Source organism: Lissotriton vulgaris, chromosome 2_1 (genome assembly GCF_964263255.1).
Source record: "Lissotriton vulgaris chromosome 2_1, aLisVul1.2, whole genome shotgun sequence".
Taxonomy (NCBI): domain Eukaryota; kingdom Metazoa; phylum Chordata; class Amphibia; order Caudata; family Salamandridae; genus Lissotriton; species Lissotriton vulgaris.
The window spans coordinates 338230996-338253279 of record NC_141687.1 but is presented as its reverse complement, the minus strand read 5'-3'; the positions used below and the strand labels follow the sequence as shown (position 1 = coordinate 338253279).

Here is a 22284-nt window from a genome sequence, read left to right as displayed (position 1 = left end):
TGCAAGGCTCTAGAATGTGAATTTTTTGTGAGACCTGATTTGTGTAAACAATCTGTTGAAGTACGATGGCAGCTACGGCAGCTAATATTAAAAATTTCAAGGGAATGGGGTGCAGGCGTATCTAATGTTTCCTGCTAAGTTAAAAGTCATACATAAGGAACGCACAAGATTTTTCATGACTGCCAGTGCTGCTAAAGAATTTTTGGGGTCATTGTAATATGCAGAGAGATAGTAATATTGGATAGTAATATTGGATTTCAACTGAGCTTTGTACATAGATAGTTAAGAGCCGAAGCAGCTGCATACTTACTCTTTTAGCTTTGGACCATCACCGGGAGCAGAGGGATTGAGTATGGTGTAGAATTGATGAGGGAAATCCTGTGGGGTGGGGGCGGCAGGGGGTTTGGGGGCAAGCTCGCATCACAGGACCATAAGTCCTAAAGCCGATATCAAGGTAGAAGGGAAGGGAGGGGGAGGGTGGGCGGGATGGAAGAGGGGGGCTGGGGGATTGAGGGGTGCACTGGGGGGTGTAAAAATGTGGGGAAAAAGAGTTGACAGCAAAATACATGGAGAAGATGTGAAGGATAGATCAAATAAAAATAATATTTGATGATTTAATGATTTAGCATCCACTTTAGCTTTGATTCTGATTTCGAATGGGAGAGTCCTAGATAGTCCTAGATAGATTTTGGCTGGCAATGGATTTACAACTACAATGGCGAATAAAGGGGTAAGAATCTGCTCGATGAATGTGTCTGGGCTGAACAACTATTCAAAAAGACAGAAGCTAGCTGCGGAATTGAAATATATTCGACCTGACATATTGTGCATACAGGAAACACATATCCCATGGTCAAAAAGGGGAATATTAAAAGAACTTGGTTTCACACTAGGGGCTGCCTCTGGTCAGTCAAGTATGATAAGGGGGTAGCTATACTTGTTAAACAAAATTTTACAAATGTTGGCCGGAAAGTAGAGGATAAAAATGGACGCTGGGTTATTGTAGAGTGTAGGGTCGGGGGAAGACAGCTAACAGTATGTACAGTATACGGAGCTAACTTGGACGACCCCGCTCCTTTGAACGAAATAAACTTGGAGTTGGCTAACTTTTCACAACCAATAGTGCTTTGTGGGGATATGAATATAAATTTGTCGAATAGTGCAATACAGGATGGTTTTGGTAATTATAAAGGCCGGAAACCAAGAGTTTATAAAGCTCTTGTTAACTTTTTGCAAGATCAAGGCTTAATTGATGCATGGGGAAGGCTCAGGGGGGGAGATAATGGGTTTAATTTTTATTCATATCCTCACAAAAAACTGGTTAGATTAGATTATTTTTTTGCCCCAGAAAATTTGTTGGAAGGGGCAACAATTAAAGCCTACCCCAGAATCACTTTTGATCATTCTCCGATAACGATTGAAATACAGGGACATGCTCCAACTTTTCATATGACTGAAATTTGGGATTGAATAAGGAATTTAAAAAGCACATGGATAGCTGGATTCAGCTCTTTTTTAGTAATAATCAGGGTACTGCTAATGATTGCATAGTGTGGGACACATTTAATGCGGGATTCCGGGGCAAGTGCATTAGTTTTTCAATTTGGCAGCAGAAGACATTTAAAAAAGAATTTGATAAGTTATATGAGCAGTTGGCACAGGCAGAGATCCTTTTAACGAGGGAAGTAGTCAGGGGTAGAAAGGAGCTTTGGGAGGTTGAAAATGAGGTGGCAAAGGCCAGAGCTAATATTCTCGGATTTTGGAGTACAGAAATTGCAAGGAGATTTTTTACTTCTAAAATGCAAAGTTATGAGTTTGGTGAAAAGATTGGTAGAAGGCTGGCCGTCAGACTGCGGATGAAGGAGTCAGCTCGGAACATTAACGCAATGAAAGACAGCCAGGGTGTATCTCATTCGGAGCCAGACCAAATTCTTAACATATTTCAGAAGTTGTATTCTAAATCATACACGCAGGAAGGTGGGCTAGATGCGGCCGCTGAATGGAGCGATAGATTGGATATAGGCCTGAAAGTTTTAGATCCTAACATTGCTGACCGATTGGACCTACCGATAACGATGTCAGAGTTAGAACTGGCAGTAAAGAGCTTGACAGTGGTAAGGCGGCAGGTCCTGACAGAATTCCTGCGGAAGTTTATAAACAGTTCTTTAATAGCATAAAGGATGAAATGCTGAATGTAATGTTGAAAGCACAACAGGGAAATCCTCCTAGCACTTGGTCAGAAGCGACTATTGCGGTCTTCTGTAAGAAAGGTAAACCCCCGGATATGGTGGGATCTTATCGACCAATATCCTTATTAAATGTGGATAATAAAATCTATTCAAAGATTTTGGCTAATCGCTTGTCTGAGGTTGTAACATCCCTAGTTCCTCGGCAACAGCACGGTTTTATACCAAAAAGAGGAACGGTAGATCATATAAATAAAGATATTACACTATTTGATACCGCGGCTATGAACAATAAGGAATTAGCGCTTTTTCTGCTGGACTCCGAAAAGGCGTTTGACCGTGTGTGCTGGGACTACTTATGGAGACTAATGGCCAAAATGGGATTTGGCCAGAAATTTATTAAGTCAATCAAATCTCTTTACACCAACTTCCAAGATCTCTGCCCTGGGCTTACTCTCTGATTCTTTAAATATTACTAGAGGGACTCGCCAAGGGTGCCCTTGCTCCCCGTTATTATTTGCTTTGTATATCAACCCTTTTATAGAACAACTAAATCAAAACCTACTCATACCCCCTTTATTATATCTGAAAATGTTTTTTCTGTTTTCGCTTATGCGGACGATATTGCTGTGGTAACAGTTAACCCAGCCATTGCCATTTTAGTGATTGAGAGGCTTGCAAAAGACTTTGGAACTACAACGGGCTACAAACTTAATGAATCAAAGACTCAGATCCTTTGTTCTGAAGCTTTAATATGGGAAGATGAAAGAGTGGTTAAAGAGGTTACCTATCTAGGGATACTGATCAAGGCTAATATAGCCGAACTGGTTGACTCTAATTGGAATAATGTTTATGATAAAATTAAGGCGTCACTTGAGAGGTGGGAACAATTGTATTTTACTATTATTGAACGCACTAATATCATAAAAATGAATGTTCTACCTAAAGTGCTATATTTGTTTAGGTCAATACCCTTGGAATCCCCAAGCCCAAGATACAGGCTTTGCAATCCTAATGTGGGAATTTTTTTTGGAGGCCCGGAAAACCAAGATGAGCTATGAAATATATGATGTTACCAACTGAAAGGGGAGGGTTAGGGGTTCCAGATTTTTTTCTTTACTATATAGTTTGTGTTTTATTAAAAATGAGGATTTTGATAATAGGGGGAGCAACTGAACACATGTTTAATCATCCATCAATATTTGAAATCTTGTTAGGGCCCTGCGCGAAGCAGAGCTTATTTATTTAAATTGATGGTAGCTATTACAAGCGAACTCGATTTAAGGTGTTAGTGGGTGCTTATAAGATCTGGAGATCTAGTCCGAACAATGGCAATTGGGAAGTTCTCGTACTATACTCCCTTTAACGCATCTAGGATATTGCCGATGATATTCTCGAATAGAATGTCTCAAAACTGGCAAAAAAAGGGGGTTCGGTGGTTGGGCGATATGTGCATGGAGGATGGCAAGTGTAAATCCTTTGAGGAGTTAACAGACCAGTTTTCTTTTCCCAGAAGCTATTTTTTTAAATTTTTACAAATTCGGGATTTTTTTGTAAGGCAGAAGTTAACTTTACAAAAGAATCAAGCTATAGAAGGGATTAACAGACAGGTGAAAATAGGTATTTTATATCGAATGTTATTAGAAGGGAAGACGGACGATCTTGAGAAAGTTAGGGTAAAGTGGGCCAATAGCCTAGGAGATTCAGAAATAGTAGTGGAAGATCGTATTTTATTGTCAAAAGAGGCATTAATGTCTGCCAATTTAAAAGCTCAAATTTTCAAAACCTTGTTTGATTTATATTATACTCCTGAACGCATGTCCAAATGGGGTGAGGGTTTTGATGGCAAATGTTTTCGGTGCAAAGCTGACCACGCAGACAGTATACATATTTTTTTTTCTTGTCCTAGGCTGGTTGGATTTATAGGAGGAATTGAAAAATTAATGTCTTTAGTGCTTAACTTTCCGCTAACTGTTACTCCTGCTATGCTACTTCTGGGGAAAATTCCTATAGATAGTTCTGTGGAAAGGTTATATCCTTATCGCCACTTTATTTTTTTTTTTCAATGACTTTAGCATCATTATGTATTGCCACTGAGTGGCTTCAGGAAAAGCCTCCCCTTTTTCAACAATGGCAAGCAAGAATGTATAGTCTATGTAAACTGGAGTGGGGGCTTTTTTCAATTACAGGATCTAGGAGGAAGAAGAAAATGGGTTTGAAAATCTGGGGTGCTTTCTTAGATTATTATGAGGATTGAGAATGTAATTAAGCTTAACTTGTACTTTATTTGTTATAATTGGATTTACACAGATCGACTATTTATTTGTGCATGCATAGTATTGATTATGCTGTTGCCATTGGATGAATTAAGCCATTCTCATATATGATCTATTTTGATGTTTTGATTTAATTTCATTAATTTTGTTTTGTTGTATTTATGCTGTGAACCAATAAAATAAATATTTAAAAAAAGAAAAATAATAAAACGGGGCAGGGTAGAAACATTCTGAGCCTATAGTCTTGGTCAGGGGGTGGTACATGGATCTTTAGGCTCAATTTTTATTTATTTTTAAATAAAAAATGGCCAGGTACTCGTGCAGTACTTGTACGTAGTGGAAAAGGTGCAAATAAAGTAGAAGTCCGTTTTATTCATTAGGTCCCGGAGGGCAAATTACGGGGGCAATTTTTCTGCATAATGGGGGCTTATAAGGTGCCCCGAGCACTGGGGAATGGCACTCCTCTGGTTTTATTTTGAAGTATGCGGGGGGGTTACGGTCCTACTCACCGCAGTCTGGTGAGCAGCACCCCTTGGGACTTTTTAAAAAAAAAGTATGTTTTGAGCTCTCTCTCTCTCTCTCTCTCCCCGTACACGTCGCGGGGAACGCCACATTTCTGGGGAAGTGATATGTAAAATTACCTTCCAGCTCCAGGTACCTGCATTGTTTGGAGTTTTTTATTAATGTTGGGAGGGTGGGCTTGATAATACGTCCTTGTAAATTCCCATAGAAGCCTATGTTCTGGTGTTAACATGGGCTTCTATGGGAAATAACAAGGCCGTATTATGAAGCTCATTATCGCCGTTTTATCGGCAGTTTCCTGCCAATAAAACGGCGATAATTGTAACACCGGTCTTTGATAATATGCACCTAAGTTTACTGGTCAAAAAAAGAGCAGTGAGCCATATTATCCACAAAAGGCGATACATTATTGTTGCTTTTATTGGCAGGAAACTGCAGATAAAGCGGCGATAATGGGCTTGATAATATGCCCTTGTGAATAACCATAGGAGCCCAGGTTAACACCAGAACCTGGGCTGCTATGGGAAGTTACAAGGGGCTTTTATCAAGCACATTATTGCCGCTTTATCTACAGTTTCCTGTCGATAAAAGCGGCAATAATGTATTGCCTTTTGTTGATAATATGCTCCTTCATTTCTATGATAGTATGTAAAGCTTTCCTTTTTTTTTGGGCGTAGCAGTTGTACTCTCTTCGCATGCTCAGCATCGTTTCGAAGCCAACATTTTCTTTTTCTTCAAGTTCAACAAGCAAACCTTTCTTTATATCAGTTAGTAAATCTGTCACTTTCTTTTCCCGGTTCGTGTGTGTCATCCGCTGCTGAACTTTTGTACAGTATTAATAGTCATATTTTTTATATGTTTATTTGAAAGGTAGTGCAGAGGCTCCAAACGTCGATTATGTACTCCGTCCATCGCCATTTTAGTAGTTTCTCACCGTTGTTTTTATTATATCTGTTAGTTAGAACTCAGTAGTTTTCAATCCTAGTCTTGAATATCTTACTATAGTATTTCAACATTATTTTTATTGTGGGAGGTCATACCCCTCCCCCAAAAAATAAAAGAAGTATGTAGTTTTTTAAAATTAACTTTTATTAAACAATAAATATAAACGAAACTCAATCATAACTATGTTAGAACTGGAAAAATAACTTAAACAATGTTATAAACAAATTGTGAAATGGATTCCAAAAGGTGTCCGATTGGTAATCTGCAAAAGAAAAAAGAAAATTAGAGTTTAGAATTATGTAGATGTGAGTAAATAAGCTGCAGCATTACGGGGCATATTATCAAGAACGGCAATAAAATTATCGCAGTTTCAACAGCAGGAAACTGCAGCTAAAGGGGCGATAATGGGCTTGATAATATGCTGTTATGAACTCCCATGCAAAAACCACAGTTGATGGACAGAATGCAGAACAATGTCATACATTCAACCCAGTACAGAGATCTGGGCCTAAATCCATTGTCTTTTTGCACTCCACACCACCCCAGTTCAGACATGGCCATATGCAAATCAGCCTTGACCCTGTGCCTCATGGGAACAGTCCAGCCCGAACTGCCAAGCCATGTCTTTCCTGGACCGGAATCAAGCATCCAAGGACCGGTTTCCGGCTATCAGCCGTCTTCAGCCAGGATAGCTTGACTCTAGTGGTGTGGAGAGCATGGGACTCACGTCTGAGCATACCCATCCCACTCGGGGTGACAAATGCAAAAACCACAGTTGATGGACAGAATGCAGAACAATGTCATACATTCACCCCAGTACAGAGATCTGGGCCTTAATCCATTGTTTTTTTGCACTCCACACCACCCCAGTTCAGACATGGCCATATGCAAATCAGCCTTCCCATAGCAGTCTAGGTTCTGGTGTTAACCTGGGCTACTATGGGAATTGACAAGGGCATATTATCAAGCCCATTATCACTGCTTTAGCAGCAGTTTCCTGCCGCTGAAACGGCGATAATTTTATCGCCGTTCTTGATACTATGCCCCTACAAGTTTTGGTAACTCTACGGTTTTACGTATGCAGTGTGACTCATACATTCCAGTTCTGTTATAGTGCCGCGTTCAAGTGGTATCTAAATGGAAGTGCCTACTGCGTTACTGACGCCTGTTATAGCGACTTATTTCTAATGCATTCCTATGAAGGCTTTGTAGATCTAGGCCTCTGTGCTTACCGTTGTATAAACCTTGCGGGTAAACATTTCAGGCAGTTGGTGTCACAACTTATTCTGAACAATTCTTCTACTCGTCTACACGTCCAAGAAGGCAGTGTCTAAGTTTAATAGAGAGAGAGAAATGATGTCACAGAGAGTGAGAGAGAGAAAGAGAGAGAAGGAGAGAGAAAACAACATTAAAACTGTGTCGCAGAGTCTGGAGTTAAGATTTTTTCTTGAAAAGTCAGATGTAGATTTACTAGCTCCTTGCATCACTTACCCTGTTAAAAGTGACTCAAAAGTGGCATAATAAGGTTGTGGATCTGTTTGTCAGACTGTTGTAACCTATCTGTTGTCACTGCTCGGAGGTAATTATAGATTTTACAGAGAAGGTGCTGTACACTACGCACTCTGGGTCATAATATCAAGCCTGAGCGACAAAATTATCGCCACTTTATCTGCAGGAAAGTGTCGCTAAAGTGGCGATAATGGGTTTGATAATATTCTCTATGGAATTCCAATCGAAGCTCATGTTAGATGTCCTTCACATCTAACATGAGCTTCGATTGGAATTCAATAGAGCATATTATCAAACCTATTATGGCCACTTTAGCGGCAGTTGGGTGCCGATAAAGTGGCGATAATTCTGTTGCCAAGGCTTGATAATATGGCCCTCTCTCTGTTAAAATATAATCAACAGACGTGAACATTGCCGGCACCATCTTGCTAACAAGAGCCACTGTATGCACGTAAGCGGCACCCATTGTAGATACCGTGGCCATTTCGTACATGGCCGATCACCAGCGCATCACCCTGACCTCGCTATCATCCCCCGCGCTCTGACAACCCCCAAGCACACATGCTAGAGTCATAAAGCATCCTCAGCGTGACCCAGCCCTGGAGCCACTTCCCGTACCTAACACCCATGCCCTTTCATCCCCCACGCACAAACAGGCCCATTGATAACCTCCTCCCCTGCACCTGGCTGCTCGATCCGTTCCCAGGCAATAACCAGCCCCTGCGGATACAGTTTATTGCCCCCGTACAGTAGGAACTTGCTCCCCATCAAAGGGGTCGGAATTAATCAATGCCACAACCCTCTTGGATCTGACAGATTACGCATATTTCAGACCCTCCCGGAATGCCCAGCTGCGCGATAAGAATCACCTGCTGAGACCGGGGTGGGGGACATTTGCTGCTGGGTATGTGTGGGAACTAGCTGGAAGCGGGGATTCCGGGGAAGTAATAAACTACTGTCAGGAATGTGTTACCCTGCAATAAAAAGTTGAGATTGTGTATAAAAGGCCATGCCATAGAGATGCAGTTAGAGTACTTCGAGAAGACATTTTGTTTGTCCGAACTGACATGTTCTCCTCCGGAGAAATAAACCTGTTCATCGTTTTCCAGTTCCAGCGCCTGCCTCTTTATTTGATTAGTTAATGACCAAGTGAATTAGAGGCGACTAACGCCAAGCAGTGTTTGATGACAACTAGAGAAAAACTGCATTTTCACATCTCATTTCACAAATAAAGCTAACACTACAGTTTTATGAGTGCAGTGTACCTGGTACATTTTACTTGTTATTATTATTATTATTATTATTAATAAATTTGTAAAGCGCCTGGTTACACTAGCTAGTGTGTCCCCTCGCTAAAGAAAGACATAGTCAACTCCTTCCATGTTGTGCTTCACGGCTGGTCAGGCGGTAGTCCGGTCCTAGTCTTTGGGAAACAGGTGGGTTTTCAACTCTTTGCGGAACACCGACTCTGACGTTTCCATGCGGAACTTCTGAGGGAGTTTATTCCACTGTTGGGCTGCCATGACACGAAAGGAGTGCCCTCCCATTCTCACTCTGCTAAATTTAGGAATCTGAAATTGCCCCGTCCCGCTTGATCTCAGCTGTCGGGTAGGGTGGTAAGGATTCAGCAGTTTGCGGAGATATGTGGGTCCTTCCCGTGTAAGATACGATGACCTACACAAAGAGCTTTAAATGTCACACGCTCCCTAATAGGCAGCCAGTGCAGTGTTTTGAGTGCTCTCTTAGAGGAGGCCCTCTTGGGCTGCATGAGGATCAGGCGGGCAGCCGCATTCTGTGCGCGCTGCAGCCTCTGTATGCACTTTGCACCCCCAAATACAGGACATTCCCGTAGTCCAGCCTGGATGTGATTAAGGCATGGACCATGGTTTTCCTGGCTGGCAGTGGCAGTAGGTCTAAAGTTTTCCTAAGGACCCTTTGAATGCCGAAGCAGGTGTTATAGTGCCGTCTTCAAGTGGTGTCTAAATGGAAGTGCCTACTGCGTTACTAACGCCCGTTATGCCGAATTATTTCTAATGCATTCCTATGAAGGATTTGTAGATCTAGGCCTCTGTGCTTACTGTTGTATAAACCTTGTGGCCAAACACATAAGGAAGTAGACTTCACAACTTCACTTCAACAATTCTTCTACACGTCCAAGCAGACAGCAGTGTCTAAGTTTAAGAGAGAAAGAGAAATGATGTCACAGAGAGTGAGAGAGAGAAAAAACATTAAAACTGTGTTGCAGAGTCTGGAGTTGAGATTTTTTCTTGAAAAGTCAGACGTAGATTTACTAGCTCCTTGCATCACTTTACCCAAGTTAAAAGTGACTCAAAAGTGGCGTAATAAGGTTGTGGATCTGTTTGTCAGACTGTTGTAAGCTATCTGTTGTCACTGCTGGGAGGTAATTAAAGATTTTGCAGAGAAGCTGCTGTACAGTACGCACTCTGGGCCATAATATGAAGCCTGGGCGACAAAATTATCGCCACTTTATCGGCAGGAAAGTGTCGCTAAAGTGGCGATAATGGGTTTGATGATATGCTCTATGGAATTCAAATCGAAACTCATGTCTGATGTCCTTCACATGTAACATGAGCTTGAATTGGAATGCCATAGAGCATATTATCAAACCCATTATCGCCACTTTAGCGGCACTTACCTGCCGATAAAGTGGCGATAATTTTGTCACCCAGGCTTGATAATATGTCCCTCTCTCGTTTCATAAATAAAGCTAACACTACAGTATTACGAGTGCAGTGTACCTGGTATATTTCAGTTGTTATAGTGATGTCTATATGGAAGTGCCTACTGCGTTACTGACGCCCGTTATGGCGACTTATTTCTAATGCATTGCTATGAAGGCTTTGTAGATCTAGGCTGCTGTGCTTACCTTGTATAAAGAGTGCGGGCCACCGGAGTTAACCATTCGACTTGAACTCTGCTTCTATACGTCAAAGTATATTCAATAGGTTGCAGAGAATTCCATTGCTGTTGCTCGATAGGCCGTGGTTGCTTCTGAACGATGTTTGGTGAAAGAAACAAAAGGACATTTTGATTAGTTGCGTAACTACTATCAAAAGTGAATTTTAATGTGGGTTCTTAATATTACGTAGTTAAGACTGTTGCAGCTCCAGCAAACAAAGGAAGATCAATAAGTTAATAGAGGCCTGGGACGCCTCGTGACGCAGAAAAAAAATACTATCATGGATGCACAATTAATAATAATAAATGCCTAAGCACGTGGCGTAGTACAGAAATACGACACAGGAATTTATGCAGGCACAATTTTTAAGATTAGAGGTGTATAGGACCTTGTGACTTATAAAGAAATATTTCAATTATGTAAGTACAATTTAAAACCATTGAGGGGTAAGAAAGCCATATGAAGGATAAAAAAATAGCATTATGCATATACAATTTACAGTGGAGGCTGATGTTGTGACGTCTTCTCTTACCTTTGCTTCTGTTGTCTTTTGTCGTGTCTTGAAAGGCTGCGGTTTCGCTGAGTCTGGGGTGTTTTCGACAGTCTGTCTGTGACCGCAGCAGAGGCAGGCAAAAGAGAGCATGCTCACGTTAGTGCCCGCATTATATGGGAACCGGGGGAGCTGACCAAACCGTCATTGGTAGCGTTCTCGCGTTCTGAAAGAAGGATGGCCCTGGGGGACATGCCATTGGGTAATATATTGGTTTGCAGGCTAAATGATAGCAAGCATGTTAGGTGGTGGCATGTGGGTAGTGTGGGCGGGCGTGCACCGCGCATGTGCAAGTATGAGTGTGTGCACTAACAATTAACAACAGAGAGAGATGGGGGCGGTGTTATAATGTACGCAGAGGCAGGCCCAGAATCGGATCTGCAATGAGTCAGCACTTCTAATCATTCTCCTTAGCGCGCCCTGAGCTCTAATTTATCACTAAGAGGTTAATCGACCATAGTTTGTACGGCTTATCATACTCAGCGTGTACCCGCGCATACGGTACGAATATGCTTTGACGTTACGCATCGCATTAAAGCTTCGGTGTGACGTCATGTACGGCGTTCTGTATGCGAAAGGGGGCAATGATTCTACTTGGTTTAAAACATGTATGCATTTAATGTACATACTAAGGTCAGACATTTGGGATAACTATGATTTTTTTTTAATACTTGTAATAATCATAGATTACTTTTAAAAAGAATTACACAAATCGCGGTAGAACATTATGCGTACTCGTATTGAAAGAGCTGCGCAAGCGCATCATAAGCGTACGCAAAGCCATGTGACTTTAAAAGGAGAGATTTGATTGGTTCATAACTTTTCCTATTGCGACTGTTGAAAGTTCCGTCCCATTATAATTATTCGACTTTGACTTTCTAAGAAGAAGCATTTGTTCTGAGAATCTTCTCAAATAGAAGGAAGATCACAATAATAAGAGCAATGGAGTCATCTTCCAGGAGTCTAAAGAAGAGGAAAGAAGCTCTAATTTGGAAGTTTTTTACTTTTCCAGAAGGTCAAAAAAAGGTTAGTGCTCCAAAAGTAACCTGTAAAATTTGCGAAACCCCTCTTTCAAGGAGTGATCCATGTAAAAAAATACTCCTTTGGCACCGCAAATATGGTGCGACACGTGAAGAACTTGCACCCCAAGAACTTTGCTCGAGTTGCAAAACGGAGGTTGCACGAGAACCCACCTGCTTCTGCACCAAGCACATCAACTGCGGCAGCAGCATTTTCAGCAAGCAGTCCACACCCACATATTGATTCTGACTTTGCTAAAGTTAAAATTCTATGCATTTATTGCGATAAACTTTTGTGTTACGGGGAACAGTCTATAGACTTGATGAAACGCAGGATGCAGGATCATTGCTGTCCTCGACATTAGTTGTTCTTTTTTTCATTCTTTTGTTCCGCTTGGAATTTGTTGAGAAAACACAAAAAAAAATACAAAACAAAAAAAACAGTTCTTTTTAGAACTACCTTCACTGGTCAAAGAAAGAACCAGGGGGTAGATGTATCAACATACCCTTTTGCAATTTCTAAATAGCGATTTTTAAGGAATCGCTATTTAGAAATCGCAAAATGGGATGTATGTAGAAAATCGCTATTTGTTAGTGATTTCTTAATCTTCCTTACTTGCGAATTCGCAATTTGCGAATTCGCAATTAAGGAATAATTTCCCATTCATTCCTATGGGCCAGGAGGCCCATAGGAATGATTGTGAAATAATTCTCAATTTGCGATTCGCAATTTGCTAATCGCAAATTGAGAATAATTTCAAGGGTGCAGGGGTGTCTCAAGGACCCCCTGCTGCACCCCTGAAATTGACATGTTTGTGCATATGGCGCACATACATGCCCTTAGGGCATGTATGTGCGTCACATGCCACCTTCACAAATGCCAAATTGTGCATTTTTAAAAGAATTTGCAAATTACCACCAACTACAAGTTGGTGGTAATTTGCGATTTCTTAACCAAAAATCACAATTCCAAAATGCTACATACATAGCATTTAAGGATTCTCAATATTGCGATTCCTTAAATGCTTAAGCAAAATAAGGAATCGCAAATTTTTGCGATTCCTTATTTTGCGAATTTTTGTTACATGCCAAAACATGCAAAAAGACCGTTTGTGATTCGCAAACGCCGGAATTCCAAGAATTCCGGCCTTTGCGAATCGCAAACGGCTTGATACATTTAGCCCTATATTTTTATGTTAGTGTGTAAAGGTTTGTCAGAATGAATGTGTAGTTCATAAATGAATTAATGAATATGTTACTAGTGTATGGAGAATGGGAAAGTTCAGAACTATAAGGAACTGCTACAGCATAAATCTATAAGGTGTTTATCTATAGTATACTGTAGTATGTCCGAAGCACTTGAATGTATCATATGTACATAAATATGTTACAAGTCTATGTTTCAATTTGCGCTGCTGGTGAAAGTGCCTGGGTAAATTTGTATGTGTTAGGGGCGGATTTACAATCCCCTTGTGCCACTTTTACACAGCCTTTGAGTCACTTTTCTGACACAGCGGTGGTGCAAAAGATGTGCCATGGTGTGTGCTATTAACAATGTGACGCATCTGGAGGGTGTATTACATTGTAAAGCGCTGTGCCAGAAGAGGCTTTCTTGTGCAGAAGGGGGTGCAGCAAGGCCTCCTAAAAGTGACTGAGTGAAATGTATAACATTTTATTCAGTGACTTTTGAGCTTATGCTGCGTCAAAACCTTGCACATGCTTGAAGCAGGTGTAAGGATTGATACAGCATTGTGAGCATAGGGCCCCAAGAGAATTGCTGGAGCTGTGTTATACTTGCAACCAACGTCAAGCAATAATTCATCCAAAAATTACTTTGCAATTTAGTTTTGTTATTATTTTATAGTAAGAATATGAAGTATAATCTAACAAATAAAATTAATATAAATATTTATATTAAAAATATAAGAAATTAGTATAAAAAGAAAGACATAATAATTATTACATTTATAAATTATCATTTACAAAACCTTTGAAATTCACTGAAAAAAACATAGGTTTCACACACGTTATAGTTAGGAATTAGCATTTAAAAAAACATGCAAATTCATTGAAAAAATATAGGTTTCACACGTTATAGTTAGCTGAACATTTCTCTCATACAAAACCTTTGAAATTCCTCCGTTATAGTTAGCACAGCTAACTATAACTTGTGCGTCCGCAATGCACTGCTGATGACGGCACATATTACATCACTCATGACATGGTCAGTGACATCACTCATGACATCACTGATGACATCTCAAATGACATCCCTGATGACATCACTGATGACATCATCCTTGTGGCACACCTCCTTCTACTGTAATATAACCTTTGATACACAGGATCAAAAATGGAAACTAAAATTTTCAAAAAAATGGAGATACCAATACCAGTTAGAACAACCTATTGAGTAATTCCAAAATCTACATACACATCCACTCATTCACCAACAGTTCTATATAGTCACTCATACATGTATTGACTCATCATATGTACTCATACACCTATATATCCTGTTATACACCGACACTCATCTATAGAGTTACTCACACACATACTCACACATGCAAATAAACTATCAAATATCCCTTTACTTGCATATACAGCTATACACCCACCACTACACTAACTTCAATAGAATTGTAGACATACTTACTCTCTTAAACAATCACTTATAGAAACACATACTTATTTATACAGGAAGTCTTAGAATCTCTCGCTCTCAGATATACTCACTTATTTACATCAATATTCACATATACTAGTGTAAAACATATGTAGTTACTCATAAAGATACTATTGAGACAGTCATTCACTCACTAACACACCCATACACACACTCATCCACCCATACAGTCCTGCATACATGCTGTCTTCAAAACACATACAAACAGTGAGTGAATCATTCATGCATCTGTGTGCTAAGTAATACTCCCCACCGAACCGTACAAACACTTGTTTTGGTACTCAAAAAAACAACTAATAACCCATATACACACTCATGTAGCTACTCACCAACCCGTGCAGTCACATATATACAAAGTGAGACACTGATACAGATATGTAAATAGTTAAAGATTACTCGCTAGTACACCTATTCACTAAGTTATACTTAATAAGTCAGTTATACAATCAATTTTACAAAAAAAAACATCCATTTAGACACTTATTTACCCATTTATTCTTCCATCGACCTTTAGATATACATAAATAAAAATATATATTTTTTCAGAAAGAGACACATTCACTGGATGATGTCTTCAGTGATGTCATCAGGGATGTCATTTGAGATGTCATCAGTGATGTCATGAGTGATGTCACTGACCATGTCATGAGAGATGTAATATGTGACGTCATCAGCAGTGCATTGCGGGCGCGCAAGTTATAGTTAGCTGAGCTAACTATAACGGAGGAATTTCAAAGGTTTTGTATGAGAGAAATGTTCAGCTAACTATAACGTGTGAAACCTATGGTTTTTTCAATGAATTTTCGTTGTCACTACTCCACCATTGCAAAGTACAAACCAACGCGTTTCGCAACAGCAGTTGCTTGTTCACGGTCAGTGTGAAAGTGTTCATACTCCTCCTATATTTCGAAGGACCCGCCATAACTTCTAATCTCACTTCCTGTTGATTTACAGGAAGTTAGATGGGAAATGTAGTTTTTACCAATTTCCAGATCGTTGTTTTGTATATTTTATATGTATGTTTCTGGACACAAAATTTTCAAAGTGGTAGGTGGCAATTATCTTTCTGCGATGTTATCTCGTATATCATCGTCCTCATTATTAATACGGTAAATCAACATATCCATGCAGGTTATACATCGTTTATCTCAAATGCTAAGTGGCAAAGTACGATATAGCCCTCTAGTCGGCAGATTCGGTTATTCAACCGCATTAAGAACTATGTAATGACTAACAATACTTGAGGCATCATTCTTATATTAAAGCCCTCTGGTGGGCATAAACTCATGCTATAAATTTTGACAAGTCCTTTTATGGCGGCTGTTTTCATTTTACGGCCTATCTATAACGTATCTTAACCACTTTTAGTAACCTTAATTCAGTTTAACATGAATTGGGTTATGATCCTGTATCAATCGCTATGTATATGAAGCCACCTGTTCCACACGAATTCACTGTGTACACCATATCATTATAAAACAATTTTTCATTTTGTCTATATTTATACTTTTCTTGTTTTCTGTTTCTATTATTCTCTCTTTTTATATTACAAAGGACCATCTAGTATCAAACACAACTCTCTCCACAGACATTTTATAAATGTACATAAAGTTCTTCACTCTGATTTAGTCCCCAAGGGGTCATTGTTCGGAAATTCAGGATTTGTCTTGATTCTCTGCATCTTAATTGTCGTTCCTAATCTCCACCCCTCTCATGTGGCAATATACATTCAAGTGCATATGTTTTCAAAAGTTTCCAATCACTGTTATGCGCCACTTCCATATGTTTGGCGACTGCATTATTTCTGTCTTTGTTTGTCGTCGCTCTAATGTGCTCTAGAATGCGCTTTTTTAATTCATTTTTTGTGCTTCCAATATATTTAAGCGAGCACGGGCACTCAATTACGTATACTACATGTGTGCTCATGCAGTCAATCAATTGTTTTATCTGCCACATCTTTTTATTGGGTAACATAATTTCTTTTTTGTTTACTACGATTTGGCAAACCTTGCAATGTTGACATTTTATAAATCCCTTGGTGTTGAGCCATTGGATTCTTTTTTTCTTTTTTGTATGTATATATATATATAACCTACTGGCGGTCGCCAGTAGGTAGTTATAGTTAGGACCTATTATCCATAGGAAAACCGCAACATTCTATTGGCAATAACTTTGACGTCGACTGATTAATCTTCTTGAAATTTTTCAAACTTTTGGCCAGCTCAGTTCCGCTCCTTCCCTGAAGGTTTGGGGGTGATTAGTCAAGCAGGGGCCGAGAAAAAAGGGGGTCCCAAAACGTGTTTTCCCCATGCAATTTTCCATAGGACCTTTAGACACGGCTACACCCCGAACGGCTGAACAGAATTACACCAAATTTGGCAGAGAGATAGTCCTCAGTTCCGAATTGTGCCTTTTGCTTATATGGTGTCAATCTGTTCAGTAGTTCCTGAGAAAATGACGGTTAAAGTCATTTATAAATCTATGGGCGCGGTGGATCCGCTTATCTATCTGCGTACCCAAAGCATAGCCTGCACGCACCCTGCCGTGCATGAGCTGCATGCTGATTGGCTGTCAACAGTCAAAATCAGAAAGTGTTGGCAGCCATCTTGTGCCTCGGTACCAAAAACCCAAAACAAACGCCGCAAAATGCGAAAAGGGGGCTGGATAGACACACCCTGACCCCCTAGGCCTGCTCAGGCAGTCCCACAAGAGCGCGATCGTCCCTAGGCCCAGCCCCCTCCTTGCACCACTCTGCAAACATGCCCCCTTGCGCGTTTGCTGAGGGGGAACAAACTCCCCTTGAATACTGGGGGTCCCTGGGGGCCAACTAGCACACCAGGAACCTCCAGTATGCGCCAGGGGGCTGTGTTGCAGAGAGGTGTTCTGAGGCCACGCCCCTTTTTACACCTCTCTGTAACACAACTCTGTAGCGCTTACTGGAGGTACCTGGTGGGCTAGTTGGCCACCAGGGGACCTCAGGATTCAAGGGGACTTAATCCCCCAACTTAAAACGCGCCACGGGGCGCATTTGCACAGTGGTGAAGGTAGGGGTCGGGCCTGAGGTGATATGTGTGCGAATACGCCCTGTGGCGCGTTTTAAGTTGGGGAATTAATTCCTCTTCAAACCCGAGGTCTCCTGGGGGCCAACTAGCCCAACAGGTACCTCCACTAAGCGCCAAGGAGCTGGGTTGCAGAGTGTTGTAAAAAGGGGCGTGGCCTCTGAATACCTGAACACGGATGTCTTGAATCGCTGCTGGCCACCACGCCTACCTTTGTTATTTCTTGCTTCCTAAGACGTTATCAGAATATTATTGGCGTTGTGACTTATTTATGTCATTAAACTTTCTCTTCTTTTGAGTGGAATATATTTAGACCGTCAATACTGTACTTTTGCCCTGAAGAAGTCTCTGTAGAGACGAAACGTGTTGGCTAAAAAGAATCATGTGTTGACCGTTTGGATTTTAAACATCTGAATTTATCAATAAAGAATATTTTTTCGACTACAAGTGACCTTCGGACCTGATTTTTCTATACTGTTATATGGACTTGCTGTGTTCCAAAGAATAATGATATTTTTTAAATAATGGGTGCCGATTCCAATTTTGCTTTTGTTTCTATTTGGGCTATTGTCCAATAGGAAGCAAAGAGGGGTGTACTTCCTGGATTTGTGAGCACCATCGTCATACCATTAAGTCAATAGCAATAAAAGGTGCAGGTCTTTTACCTCAACCACTTTCTGTTTTTGTTACACAACATGTGCCCCCCTGTGTGCATGCACACCAGTACCTGCACAGCATTTACTGCCTTTGATGTTCCCATCTTAGGCACCACCCTGGGAACGCCAAAGAACAGCCCACCAGACAGGGGAAACTCCCTAATCTAGCAGGCAGTTCAAGTGTGGGTTTGTCAGTCTGGGAGCCGTGCGGACCCACTCCTGCACCGCCAAACTCATAATAATACCCATGCAGACTAAGGGACCTTATTTTGACTTTGTGTAGGAGAGGGGCCACCACGCCTCCGCCTAGCTACCACACCGCCAAAGCCAAAATAGACCTTCTATTAAAGCCTAAGGGAAAATCCCTGGAAACAGACTATATCCATCCTCACATCATTTATTTCATTCTTATTCCCCCAGTTCTTGTTAGAACCACTCCTTTTGTCAATGTATTCAGACCAAAATGTAGCGCTTTCAGTGTTTTTATTTATAAATACACATAGTGTCTTTGGTTATGATAATTAAAATTTCGGAGAAAATTCCAAAAAAGTATACATTAAACAGTGGTCACAATTAAAAACATTTCACATAATACAATCATTACATTTCATTTTATCACCCCCACAAAACAACTGCTGTTGTAAACAATTTAAAAAATAATAATATTTATACAGACGGCGCAACACAAAATTATAAACCTCTATCTTTACCCCCTCTTTCTGATACGATTGGATAATGAAATTAATCCTAAAATTGATCCAATAGCCTTATATGTTTTTTATGAGAAGCTTGGTACTGGAATTTCCCATATATCCCCCACTTTCCCGGCTTTTTTGGACTCCTTTTGACATAGGCGTCGACGCGTTTCGGTGGTTAAAACCTTTTAATGTGTTTCCACCTTCTTCAGGACACTGTTTTTCTAGGGGTCGCTATTCCTTCAATTCATATAATAGACTTCTTAAAACATCTCATATTGATTATAAGATAGAAACTTCATAAGGTAGAAACTTCATCATCGTCTTATGATCGGGATGATATTCCCAAACGTTCAGTCCCGTTATCTCAGAAGACAAAGATGCCCATGTTATATCTTCTATCTTGGCCGGAGTCAACTTCACTTAATCTTTTCTGTTTTTCTCCCCAAATACCTTAATAGGTCTCTGGTCTATGATAGAAATTCTCTGCCAGTTTGGTATCGAAGTTCACTAGATAATTCTTCGATTAAACCTTTCTTCTTGGTATCAACGATGTTGATTGTTCTTCTAATTCTACGGGTTTCTTGACCTCCTCGCTTTTGTCTTCATTCTGTCCTTCGTTAGACCTTCTGCCAGATAACTATGTTTTTTGTATCTGTTTCTTTAGCTGTGTACTGCGTTGTCTATGAAAAAGGCACCGCAATGGGAGCGTCAAAGGCAGTTCCTGCAGGGCATGGACATCCCTGCAGTAACTAGGATGCATGCATACAGGGGGCACAACATGTGCCCCTCTGCATGCACCCCATGGCCCTGAGCCTATAGGGGGTCATGTATGCCCCCTTTGTTTCCTCACCACTACAATTTTCATGGCTGGCTCACCGCCATGAAAAGTGTGGCGGTGAGGAAACTAATAATATGCATGGCAGTGCCTCAGTGGCACAGCCAGTATATTACTAAACTCAAACGACTGCAAGACATCGGATCCCTGGTGGCAGCAGTGCTTCTGTTGCAGTCCAACCGCTATAGTCAGAATATGGCAGATGGACCGCCACCATGACTATGGCGGTCCAATGGACAAGTCTTATAGTGCTATTATAGTTACAGGACCTGTACTACAAAGGTATCTGTAGTTGCTGCACGGGGCAATTGGGTAACACTTGTTGTATGACTTCTTTTAAAAATAAATGTAAAATAAATAAATAAAATACTACTACTAAAAAAAAAACTTACCGCCTGATCCGAAGTTTGGCGAACAGGTTACTGCATCACAAGGAAACAGAGGTCAATAGGATATAACTCTAGATCTAGGCCCTTGGTAACTTCACACACCACAACCACGGAGTGGCAGTACTACACATCGAAACACTATGTCAGCTGCCACTCCCTCCATCCATTACCGGAACCCTACTCCCTTTCATGCATTACCGGAGCCAACCACCCCCTCTCTCCCCTCCCCCCCCCCCCCCCCCCCCCCCGCCCCGCAACTGCGAGAAGACTTTAAGAAAGAGATGACATGGCTGCCTTAGTGCTGTAAAGCCTAACATCTGTGTGTTCGTTATTTTATTTCGGAATGGGACTATAAACATAAATGAATAACGTATGGACGCTGAGTGAAGTGTTTACGTAACGTGCCAATATTTTAATATTGCTCAACAGAAGGAAGGTTATATGTGTGCACAGGTAATTTGTGGTCAATTTACCTATCTGTATTTCAAAAGATTGAAAACTTTAGTGAACTTCGGTTGTTTATTTTTGTGTTCTGTGTTTTTGATGCTGTATTTGTTAGAGGTAGATGTCATTATTCCAGTTATTCATTTATAAATGCACTTTACTTTGTAATTTATTAAATTGTGCATTTATGTTTGTTGTCTGCGCACAGTGCAGTTTTGTTTTGTTGTAGCAACAGCGGTTTTGTGTACATGACGACAAAAGGTGCCTGTACTATGCTTAGGGGATGTCTTTGCAATTATGCCTAAAACTAAACTCAAAATGACCGTCGTGAACAGGAGTTGTACGGAAGGGCCCAGCCAGCTGCTTGTTACTGACTATGGTGCCCCAATACACCAGGCACCCCTTGGTCCATTCATACCAAAATAAACCACTTCTCCCTCACCGTACAATGTCAAGCCCCGATAGAAACCCTCCTTTGCATAGGTATGCGGAATTAGTCTTCTCACCTCTTCTCATGAGGAGCTGGTGTCAATACTTTGGAAGGATGAACGTCCAAATCAGCCGTGCTAGAAATGTAACCTCAATGTCCGTTTGCTGGTTACACACCGCTCTCCATAGCAAGCGCATCAACCCATTTAGTTATCTGTCCCAATACCGGGCCTTGCCCTTACCTGTGTTATTGGCTTATGAAGAAGGAGAGGCTGTGAGCACTGTAGACATTCGACCCGTCATGGGTTACACAGAGGCCTCCATTACTGGTGCAGTAACCCACTAGGCTACCTTGCTTCCTGCTCCGCCTGACCCTTTCCATCCGAAGCGAGACAAACGCCTCCCCTGCTCGGCACCTGTTCTTGATTAATATTAATGATGTCCCGGCGGGTGCGGCGTTGTCACGGTGCCCGGTACCCCGGTGGCTCCTGTGGACACCACCAGGTTCGTGCCGCCACTCTCTCCCAGGCTGTGTTTACAGACGCCTGTTGCTAAGCGACGCGTCAGCGCCGCCGGGTCAGTCGCTTACTTGGTTACTCGCGCGCTCCCTCACGTTCTCTTCCTCGCTCTAGCTCTCTGTGACTTTTTTAGGAGGAATTCAGCTCGTGCAAAACGTTTCCAGTATCCCTACGTTCGTTTTGGCACTGGCTCTTGATCTTTGAACGCGCTGACACTGGATTTTGAATTTGAGCAAGCCTAGCAAACAAACCCAACCCGTTTCAAATTACGTGTTTTAATTAGATCAATTGCATACCCATATGCAACTACCACAATGTTGCTATTCATGCGGCACATATATCGTGAGTGTTCAAAATGTCAAATGTCATTTGGCCAGACAAACAAACTTGCGCAGTTAGGTTTCTCCTTTCCAGCTGTATTGCACAACCGGGTTGGAGAAACAGCATAGACTCCCTGTGCCTGAGCGAGTGTTAAACCAGCCCGCTTAGGGCAATCCCAGCCCTGCTTTCATGCAACATGAAAGCAGTGCTGGGATTCGAAGGGGAGTCTCTGATGCTGTCTCAGGGACTGGTGGGAGCAGAAAGCAGAGGAGCACCGAGGCATGAGGTGGCCGGCAGGATCAGGTAAGTTGTATTTATT

At 41.2% G+C, this 22284-nt stretch overlaps 1 protein-coding gene across 2 annotated transcripts in view; it reads right to left on the bottom strand.

The window, feature by feature from the left end:
• The window catches only part of EFCAB5 (EF-hand calcium binding domain 5), a 377049-nt gene extending 355542 nt beyond the window's left edge, over window positions 1–21507 (bottom strand). Inside the window, exon 1 of one of the 2 annotated variants that reach the window (XM_086955085.1) lies at window positions 21369–21507. The gene's annotated coding sequence lies outside the window, so the exon portion shown is untranslated. Of the gene's footprint in view, window positions 1–21203; window positions 21329–21368 lie in introns of those variants that run through there. The other variant, XM_086955086.1, reaches the window with a different exon arrangement.
• Window positions 21508–22284: the final 777 nt, after the last annotated feature.